This window comes from Hakea prostrata, chromosome 6 (genome assembly GCF_041222555.1).
Source record: "Hakea prostrata isolate BN-2017 chromosome 6, UWA_Hpros_2, whole genome shotgun sequence".
Lineage (NCBI taxonomy): Eukaryota > Viridiplantae > Streptophyta > Magnoliopsida > Proteales > Proteaceae > Hakea > Hakea prostrata.
This window is the reverse complement of record NC_142605.1, coordinates 13,124,748-13,136,083: the sequence shown is the minus strand read 5'-3', so window position 1 is coordinate 13,136,083 and position 11,336 is coordinate 13,124,748. Positions and strand designations below refer to the sequence as shown.

At 41.4% G+C, this 11,336-nt stretch overlaps 1 pseudogene; it reads left to right on the top strand.

The window, feature by feature from the left end:
* Positions 1 to 2,438: 2,438 nt before the first annotated feature.
* On the top strand, positions 2,439 to 4,054 carry LOC149012274 (putative pectate lyase P59; annotated as a pseudogene).
* Positions 4,055 to 11,336: the final 7,282 nt, after the last annotated feature.

Here is an 11,336-nt window from a genome sequence, read left to right as displayed (position 1 = left end):
AATCTTTGATCACGTGGCAACGCACGTCTCCCTGAATCGCGTTGATCAGGTTCTTGTGGTAAAACCACTCGTCTAGTGAGCATGCGGAGTGCTTGGCTCACCTCCAAAAGTTGAATCTTTACATGATTCAATTGATCTTGGAATGTATCAGGAGGATTACGTCCTCCCTGACCACCATCTACCTCGATAAGATTTTGGCTTCCCTGGGGAATATCTGGATTATTCGCTCCAGGGATCTGAACACCGGAATCGCGCTGTGCAGCGGCTGCTGCTGATCTAGTCACCATGGCTTTTCAAGTAGTTTCCCCCAGACGGCGCCAAATGATGCGTCCAAAATCTGCTCAGCCCTTAGATCTCCTCGTGATGACCTGCAAAACGAAAGCGTCAGATGTGGCCCGACCGCGGGGGTCGGGAGTCCACCTCCGAAGGCTAAGTCAGTTGATGAACTTAATCACAAACGGCTTTGCTAGAAGCACGAGCTAAGGAATAAGGGGGGGGGGGAGGGGTGTGAGCGGGCGGGAGAACGGGAAAGGAGAAGAAGATCAAGCCCCGCCCTTGGTTACCTCTATCGGTATGTATCTGAATTTGAGTCTGAGTCTCAGATCGTGTGTTTTTCAGATCTCCCTCACCTCGTATGGCAGTGAGGTTTATATAGAGTGTACCTTCTAATCTCCTTCGTTGGATGCACTTGAGCCTTCTTCATTTCTTCTTCCCAGCTTTAGATGCATCTCCAGCCTCAGTCTTCTTAACACCACAAATATTCTTGGACCATTCTTTCTTTCCTTCATTTGCTTTCTGGACTTCTCCACCTTGATATCAAGGTTGTTCCTGGTAAGCCCATACTTGGGCTCGTACTTGTTGGCATTATCTCCGAGTCGTAGATGAAACCGAAACCAATAGACTTGCACTGAATTCGCATATTGGTAGTCACAGGGATAATTTCTTTCTGTTGATGTATTAAAATCCGTTTGTCTAAGATTTCTTTCTGTAGATGATTGTTGTGGAACAGTTTGTCTCCCTACTTCAATACATTGTTTTCTTGGTAAAAGTCCTAAACTATTAGGAGAAGACCACTTGAAACTATATTACAACATAAGCAACTCAACCAACTTATGTTTTAAAACCTGGAAGCGAGACCCGGAGCAATCCCTAGCTTGAAAACGAGGATCCAATTTGGGTTGACCCGAACCCATTCTGATTTCTAAATGACTGCAAGCGACAGCGTTGTTGAATGCTAAGCTTGTTAACCTCAAACATATAAAAGAGCAATTCCCATATCATGTTGTCAGTTTCAATTAAATTCAAGGTTTAACTTGGTGGTACAACCAATTTATATTACATGAATTATTGGCAATTATTTGAGAAACAAGGTTCTCTTCGGTTGCTAACAATTGGTCCTTAGATTCAAGAGGTTTTTATGGTCGTAAATGTATAATATAGTTTTTTATTTCTCCTGACTATAGGTATTTCAAGGAGGAGAGGATTAAATATATTTGCATGGCCCCATGCAATTAGGAGCTAATGGAGCATGCATAAATGCATAAGCATGAAGGGCTGGAATTTTTGACTCCGTATGGAATGCAGCCCTGATTCAAGCTACAAATGGATCTAAGGGAGAAAAACTGAAGAAGGCCATGCAATCACCTGTGCTCTTTGTATAAATTAGGAAACTACTCCAAGAAACTTGGTCCTTAGATTCGAGGGGTTCTTATGGTTGTAAATATATAATATAGTTTTTGATGTGCTCCTGACTATATGTATTTCAAGGAAGAGAGAAATTAATTGTATTTGCACGCCCCTGTGCAAGCGAGACCTAATGGAGGCATGTATAAGCATGAAGGGCTAGAATTTTTTACTTCGGATGGAATGAGATCCTGATTCTAGATGCAAATGGGTCTAAAGGAGAAGAAGGTCCTGCAATCACCTATTTCTCTTTGTATAAATTTGGAAACTGCTCCTTGAAATGAGACACTGTGCTTGCACGATAACCCACTCTCTTAATTTAGGTAAAACAATATCATGAGGCTTTTTGGGGGAGAAATAATGATATAATAAGGCAGTGAAACATATGGTGGTAGAGAGTTTGAATCCTTCAATCTGGCCAAAACAGAGAAAGGAGATAGGAAAAGAAAACACAAATCACGGGAGGAAATTAACTATTATATGCGAAGTGCACGGAAGGCCTCACTTTCTCAACCCATATGGTACTTCCCCATATTTGGGCTCTCAATTGCAATATATATAGAGATGATGATGCTTTGGAGAAACTCAGGTGGCTTTCAATCTGTTGGTTTTGGGCCCAAGGTCTTGTATTTTATTTCTGACCCATTTCACCTGAGTGGTGGGTACAAAAACTAAATTCAAAAAAAAAAAAAAAAAAAAACCCATTTCACCATAGTGGAGGGTTAAGAAAAAGGGGGGGACAAGAGTAAAAGAAAATGGGATTAGCTACAACAAGAAGCTTGTTGGTCTTCTTGTTTTTATTCAACTATGCAGTGAAGGCCGATATAGTCAACTTTGATGCAGTGTGGCGACAACAAACCAAGGCGGCCGCAAAGCACAGCAGTGATAGCTTTGAGCCCAATCCTGCGACAGTTGCTGCTCAGCTCAACTCACATGTGCACATGTAGGTCCCGAATTTGAATCTTCTGAAAATTCTCCGTGCTCGCAAATTATATTTAAAAAACACATTCCATGGATAATGTATAAATTGAGCTATTTTACGTTGAGAAATGGATAACTCCTGTACTTACAATAGATTTGGCTGGATGAATGAATGATGCAGGACAAGACAACGGATGCTGGGGGAGACTGGAGGAGCATGCCAGGCGACGAACCCAATAGATGTGTGCTGGAGGTGCAAGGCTAACTGGGCCGATGATCGAAAGGCATATGCCAACTGCGCTTTGGGCTTCGGCAAGAAGGCTGGTGGTGGCAAGGACGGCAAGATCTATGCCGTCACTGACCCCTCTGACAATGACATGGTCAACCCAAAGAATGGCACCCTCCGCCATGCCGTCATTCAGAAGGAACCACTATGGATAATCTTCGAGAAAGACATGAACATCGTACTCAAGGGTGAGCTTATTATCGCCCCTGACAAGACTATCGATGGTCGTGGTGCCAATGTCCACATTACCAAAGGCGCTGGTTTTACCCTCCAGTCCATCCGCAATGTCATCATCACCAACCTCCATATGCATGACATCGTTTCAACTCCAGGTGGTATGATTCGCGCTTCTGTCGACCACTACGGAAAACGCACCGTCAGCGACGGTGATGCCATCAACATCTTTAGCTCCTCTGACATCTGGATCGACCACGTGACCATGTCCAAAGCTGCAGATGGCCTAATCGATGCTGTCGAGGGTTCCACTGCCATCACCATCTCGAATATCGACTTCAGTAATCATGACCACGTACGTATAACTGGTCAATTTGCTATAAGTCTCCTACTAAAACTGATTTCTCTAAATATAACAAACTTATTTTATAAAAGGATTGACTACGTAAAAAATAAGAGTACTTCAACCTTCCAAGTCGACCCACTGACTGTTGCTTCCTTATTGGTGAACAATCGTGTTGACAGGTGATGTTGTTAAATGCAAACACCTCTGCTAACAATAAGATGAAGGTTACGATAGCATATAACCATTTTGGGAAAGGATTAACACAGAGGTTGCCCAAAGTCCTAAATGGATTTGCTCACGTGGTGAACAATGACTACACGGAATGGGGGATGTATGCCATTGGGGGCAGCTTAAACCCATCCTTCCTCGGCCCGGGGCAACCGTTTTGTCGCTGGAAGCTCATCGAGAACCAAGGAGGTTACCAAGAGGGCTGTAGCGCCAGAAAGCGAGTGGAAGAATTGGGCGTGGGTATCGCAGGGTGATGTCATGGAGAATGGTGCCTTCTTTGTTGAATCGGGTTCCCCGGCCTGGAAGAAGGCCCTCCTCCTTGGAGACCTTATTAGCCCAAAGGACGGCAAAGCACTGTCGGCAGCCTCACTCGGTCTGTTGGTGCACTCAATTGTAAGGTCGGCAGCCCTTGCTGAGCTGTTTCTTGCTCTTTTAATTAATGTAACTTCAAGCACTGTACGTTATTCTTCATGGGCTGATTCTTCTGTAAGTTCAGGCGCTGCGTGTTGGTCTTCATGGAATGAATAAAAACAGTAACTCTTGATTTTCCAAAACAATGAATAGAAGTGCGACAAAAAGGGATCTTCCATTACTTCAATACTAGCTAGAACAAGACCAAAAGGCCAACAAAAACGGCTGCATGTTGTAAATTCAGATATGCTCTTAGTAAACTATTTGCTCGTGTCTAAAAATGCTACGCAAATGCACGCGTCACAATTAGGTAGTAAATAGTAAGTAGGGTATCAATCCTACGAGAGAATTTTTTTGTAAATCTCAATGTAAAAGGAAGATTAAGTTAAACAAGATTGACAAAATTACTTTGTGATTAATGAACTAAAGAGACGAAGGACAGAAGAATTAAACAAGAGGTCCTAAATTGGAGAGCACACGATGGAAAGAACTATAATAAGTGGTATAAATGTTGGAAGTCAATTTTCCCTCCCTTGAATTTGGGTTGTGAATGCTACAACAAAGCTGCAGCACAAGGCATATCAAAGAACCTAGAACAAAATTACACACGGGTATCTTCTAGTCCACATACGCATTGACATCCTAATTCAAAATCATCATATTCCTTTGGAGAATTTAACTGAGGATGCAATCACGCTTGATGAGTTCCAATAGTGGTTACGTGAGGTAGGCGAATATCCCTAGCCTACCCATTGATTAGCTAAACCCACATAAGGATCATGCTAGTTTACGTTTTTCAACATTGGTCTAGCTCCAATTAACTAAAACCGAAATATGCCCAAAGCCCTTCTATCTTCTGTTGTTCACTTGTTCTTCACATCTTCTCGTCTCTCAGCGCAGGAATCACCTAAACTGCTGCCTGAAATAGAAACCTTTGCCTTAACACTGCCTATTTCTCCTCTTTTTATTTGTTTAAAAACTCAGTGAAGAGCGAAGATGTGAAGTTGGAACCACCACCTAAAACTTATCCGGTTATCCCACATGCAAAGAGAAGAAATATCTCTAACGCATGATTTTGAAAAATGAAAAGAGTTTTGACGCACTACTTTGAAAAATGAAAAGAGATATGTCGCAACACTATGAAAAATGAGCATGACGATGGGAATGGGTTGGGATTTTGAAGTTTAAAAGTGGGTGGGGCCCTGGGATTGTGTGTCATGATAATAGGGTATTATAAGGATTGGTTTGGGAATCGGGAATGGGTATTATCCTTGTCGGATTGCATTGCAAGTGGTCTGATTTCATTATTGAAGGCTGGATTTTGATGTAAACATAGCCCAACCGTCGACTATATTGGTGAGAATTTATTTCCTAGGTCTTCCATTAGAGTATTGGCATGTCTGAACACTTTTTTCAATAGCCAAAGAAGTAGGACATCTCATCACTCTTGATAACAAAGCTAAGCAAGATTTTTTGGGTAGCTATGCTTGTATCATAGTTGAGGTGGAAAATAGGGTGGAGCGTGTGCTTTAAGTTCAGATTGAACTGAACCTGACACTAGAATGGTTTTAGTTTTACCCAATCAATGGTGTGTGATGATGGAGAAAATATGTATGCCTCCTGTAGATGTTTTGAGCATGTAGTAGCACTATGTTTATTAAGAAAAACCTAAAAATCCTATGATGGAGGAGAGGTTGCTTGCGCCGGGGAAGACAATGCAAGACAAGTGTTAATGACTGAAATAGTCATTCTACCCTGACCGGTCTGACCAATGGGTTCAATACAATTGTCTCGACCATAGTGACCGACCATCGTGTCAAGAGTACCCGATCAGGATAAACTTCTATCATCTCCCAACTTCTTCGATAGGATAAGTCAGGTAAAAGGCTATTTGTAGAGTTACTTTCCTAACACAACTCTTCTTAGAGTTATATTTGGAGTCTAACTCTGATATCTAAAGCTATCTAAGCACCTCAGGCAGGCTTTATGTAGTAAGTATTCATATTTTGTGTGATCAATTACTTGAATTATCTATTGAGTAGTTGAGATCAAATCGTTGGTACTGACTTGCTCGTCGGAGACGTACCTTGACCACCCAAGGTCGAGCACGTGTTTTGCAGGAACATGACAGGGAAGGACGAGCAAGATTTAGTATCAACAATGGCGCCGTCTATGGGAAACTTGATCAAAAAGCCATCATGCAGATAAGATCAGGAACGCTAAATCAACCCTCCGAATAATAATGAGGTGATAAAATTCCCTTGTGAGGTAATATTGTCTTCAAATTCCCTTTAGGGTAATTTAACCATAAGGTATGTCGTACATCCCTTTTCTTAAAATGATCATTATTTTTTTAATCAAATTTGAGGACTTATTCCCAAATCGAGTTTGCCAAACGAATTGTCGGGTTATGAAGAACCCACCAAATAGAACAATCAGCAAATAAGAGAATAGAAGAACACAAGAATATATGGGCAAGAGAGAAAACTCCACTATAAATAAAGAAATATCCAAGAGGAAAGATATTTGAAATGCTTAAAGAAGAAGGAGGAGGCTTTCTTTTATAGCCTCCTCCTCTCCACATATTCCCACATCAGTCGATGTGGGACTAATACTACAACAATCTCCCACTTGGAGATTAGATTGAGAACCAATCAATATCCACACCAGTCTCTATCTTGCCACCACCATGTTGTCTACGTCTCTGTCAAGCCATACAAGGATCTGCACAAAATGAACTTGCCAGTGTTGATTGCTTATGTCAATGCATCTGCTAGGTTCTCTTTCGTGTGGATTTTCTGTATATCCACCCTTCTGTCTTCCACCACTTCACGATCAAAATGATATCGGACTTCTATGTGTTTTGTCCTGGAATGAAAAGCTGGATTCCTTGCAATGTGCAAGGCACCCTGACTATCACAATATAGGAGAATCTTCTCCTGTTTGTGCCCAAGTTCTTCCATGAATCTTCTTATCCAGATTGCTTCTTTACAAGCTTGTGTAGCTGCCATATACTCAGCCTCTGTTGTAGACAGTGCTACAATTGTCTATAGTTTAGATATCCAGCTCACAGCTCCTCCTGCAATTGTAAACACATAGCCAGTAGTGGATTTCGTTTTATCAAGATCCCCTGTGAATCAACATATACTCTGACAGTAAATTCAGATCCTCCATAACATAGAGCAGCATCCAAGGTTCCTTTAATGAATCTTAGGATCCTCTTCACTATAATCCAATGCTCTTGTCCTGGATTTGCCATATGCCGACTAATCACTCCCACTGCATGTGCAATGTCCTGTCTTGTACATATCATAGCGAACATCAGACTTCCCACTGCTGATGCATAAGGTACTCGAGACATTTCCATCCTCTCTGCTTCATTGCTAGGACACATACTTGAGGATAACTTGAAATTAACAGGAAGAGGAGTAGAAACTGGCTTACAGTCTTGCATATTGAAGCAGCGCAAGACTTTCCTTAAGTAACTCTTTTGAGATAGCCAAATCTTCCTGTTATTTCTTTCTCGGTGAATTTGCATCCCTAGAATCTTGTTTGCGGGTCCCAGATCCTTCATTTCAAATTCCCTAGCCAGCTGAGCCTTTAATTCTACGATCCGATCTTCGTTGGGGCCTGACACCAACATATCATCGACATACAACAGTAAAATGATGAAATCATCAACACCAAACCTCTTGTAATACGCACAAGGGTCTGAAGCAAGTCTGTTGTATCCAAGGCTCAATATGAAGGAATCAAATCCCTTATACCAACATCTTGGCACCTGTTTTATGCCGTTTAGAGATTTGTTCAACCTGCAAACCAAGTTCCCCTTTTCTGGTTCTTCAAAACCTTCTGGTTGGAGCATATAGATTTCTTCTTCAAGATCTCTATGAAGAAATGCAGTTTTTACATCTAACTGCTCAAGATGTAGATCAAACGTAGCACAAAGTGCCAAAACTATCCGGACAGTAGTAAGTCGAACCACTGGAGAAAAGACTTCTGTGAAATCGACACCTTCTTTCTGAGCATATCCTTTGATCACCATTTTTGCACGATACCGCTCTACTTGATCATCACTGTTTCGTTTGATCTTGTAAACCCCTTTGTTACCAATGGGCTTCCTTCCATGCGGTAAAGGTACAAGCTCCCACGTCTTATTCTTATGAAGAGCTTCTAGTTCTTCCTGCATAGCTGCCATCCAAAGTGACGCTTCTGAGCTATCAATCGCTTCTTTGAATGTTGATGGCTCCCCATCTTCTGTTAGAAGACAGTATGCAACGTTGCTCTCCATAATATAATCAGACTGCCAGATTGGTGTATGTCTTTCACGAGGTGACCGTCCAACTTCTACAGTTGTAGACTCAACTAGTACTTGTTCCTCATTTTCTGATTCTCCTCCAGATGAATTTTCTGGATTGGACTTCTCTTCCTCCTGAACTGTTGTACTCTCCAGAATTTCTATTGAAATGCTACTCACATTTTCCTTCAGCAGCTTATCTTCTACAAAAATGACATCTTTGCTGATGATGACCTTGTGGTCAGTGGGATCTCACAGTCGATACCCCTTGACTCCATCATCATATCCCAAGAATCTGCATTGTCTGCATTTTGGATCCAATTTCGAAATTTCTTGGGGATGATACATCACGTACACAGGACTCCCAAATGTGTGCAGGCATGAATAATCAACTGGCTTGCCAGTCCACATCTCCATCGGTGTCTTCAGATCAATCGATCTTGTTGGTGATCGATTAATCACGTAGCAGGCAGTGTTTACGGCTTCTGCCCAAAAGGACTTAGCCATACTTGCAGTTCTTAACATGGCTCTCGTTCTTTCGAGTATAGTTCTATTCAACCGCTCCGCTACTCCATTTTGTTGAGGAGTGTAAGCCACCGTGAGTTGTCATGAGATGCCTTATTGATTACAAAACTCAAAGAAGTCATCCCTTGTATATTCACCGCCATTGTCTGTCCTGAGGCACTTGATATTCTTCTCAGTTTCTCGTTCAACTTGTGCTTTGAATGTTTTGAAAACTGAAAACACATCTGACTTCTTCTTGATAGGAAACACCCAACATCTTGTGGAATAATCATCAATGAAAGATACATAGTACCTTGCTCCTCCCATAGATGTAACCGGTGCTTGCCATACATCATAGTGAACTAATTCCAAAATACTTTTACTCCTAGAATCAGATGCATTCAACTTCAATCTATGCTGCTTACTTGTAACACAGTGCTCACAAAAGGGTAATGAAACATTTGTGAGACCCAGGAGTAATTTCTGTTCTGCGAGAACCTTCAACCGTTGCTCTAACATGTGGGCCAATTTTTTATGCCTCACTTCTGTCATCTCTTCCTCAGTACCGGTTGATGCAACTGATGCTTCTGCCTCCAGTCTCGTTTCTGCCATTAGTTTGTACAAATTTGCAACGCTTCTTTCAGCCTTCATTACAACTAGCGCTCCTTTGACGATCCTCATCATTCCATTTTGGATGCGTGTCTTGCACCGTGTCTTGCACCCAATTTCATCTAATTGTCCCAAAGACAATAGATTATTCTTTAAGCCCTTCACATGCCGCACATTTTGAATAGTGCGTACCATACCATCGTACATCTTCAACTTGATGGTGCCAACTCCAGCAATCCCCAAGGCATGATTATTTTCCATTTACCCAGACCCTGTAGAGATAGGTTCATAAGTTTGAAACCAATCTCTGCGAGAGGTCATGTGCCATGTTGCTCCCAAATCCAAGATACAAGCATCAGTATGCTCCACTCTATCCTTGGCTGCCATTGCTTATTCGGTGTAAAGAATATCTCTTTCAGCAATGCACCATTGAGATGTCTCTGCCTTATCTACAATTTGAGGAGGTGAAGTGATTTTGGCTTCATACAATTTGATGAGGTGATCCCAAACCTCCTTAGCAGTTTTCTTCTCTTCTATGCCCGCTAAAATATCATCAGATAATGCTAGATGCAAATTGGAAAGGGCCATCACATCTATTTTGTTCCCCTTTTCGTTATCTGTGAACTCTGCCGGCCGAACACTGATGGCTCCAGGCAGTTGTCTTTTATCAATAATGCATTCATCTTCATTTTCCATAATGAGAATTTCGTGCCATCAAACTTGCCGATGTCGATCTTTACGGCCATTGCTCCTATCATGAACTGTTGTTGGCTGCAGAATAACTCCCACTATTTCACGTGAAACTTGTCTTCTCAGGTTATCTTCAACTGGTATATGGTTGAACCAAAATGCACCAGGAAAATTTACAGGAAAGACTGGAGGGACACAAGCGGTCCGCTTAAATACCAGACTCCGTACACAAAATTTCCCTAGACATGCACTTAATCACCCAATACACCTTTCTAGGATACCCGAAAAAAAACCACTTGAAATTGCGACTTCTGCAGCACCTCCGTAGGATGAAAGAAAATATCTTACTATTTTTCTGATGTGAAGGATCCACCTAAGTGGCAATCACAGAGCATACTATAAGTAGATACTCACGCCCTAAACCAAACAAATAGACCCCTAAGGAATTTTCCTTTTATGATGTGCAAGATTAGAGTATGCTGCAACCACAGAGCATACTTCGGAAAAACCTCGCTCTGATACCATTGTCGGGTTATGAAGTACCCACCGAATAGAACAATCAGCAAATAAAAGAAAAGAAGAACAGGAGAATATATGGCCAAGAGAGAAAACTCTACTATAAATAAAGAAATATCCTAGAGGAAAGATATTTGGGATGCTTAAAGAAGGAGGAGGCTTTCTTTTATAGCCTCCTCCTCTCCACATATTCCCACATCAATCGATGTGGAACTAATTACAACACAAATTAATCGAAGTTTGGTGGGAATTCTCTCAGATTTATGAGAACCAACCACAAGGTTGAGTAATTGCATCGGTTTTGTAAAGTTACATTATCGTCAAGGTTAAATTAACCCAATTTACATCATCAAATGTCATTATCAAATTATTCATTTTTTTATGTACGGTTACGTAAAGGGAACATATGATAGGGCAGGTTTACAATAAATTAATTATTGTGCTTTTTGCAAAGGCGGTTACATAAAGAGAAGAGAATTGATTGAGATTCATGATTTTTGTCTTTTGCCAAAGCATATTACAATTTACAACCACCTTTAAGCAACCGGGTGGAAGAATCTTTCGTCCACTGTTATTTTGTTGGGTTTACCATACAGGAAATTGCTTCCCATGTGTTATTTTTGTTTTGTCAAGAGCTTGAAGCAAGTAGAATCCACCATCACCAAATGGAG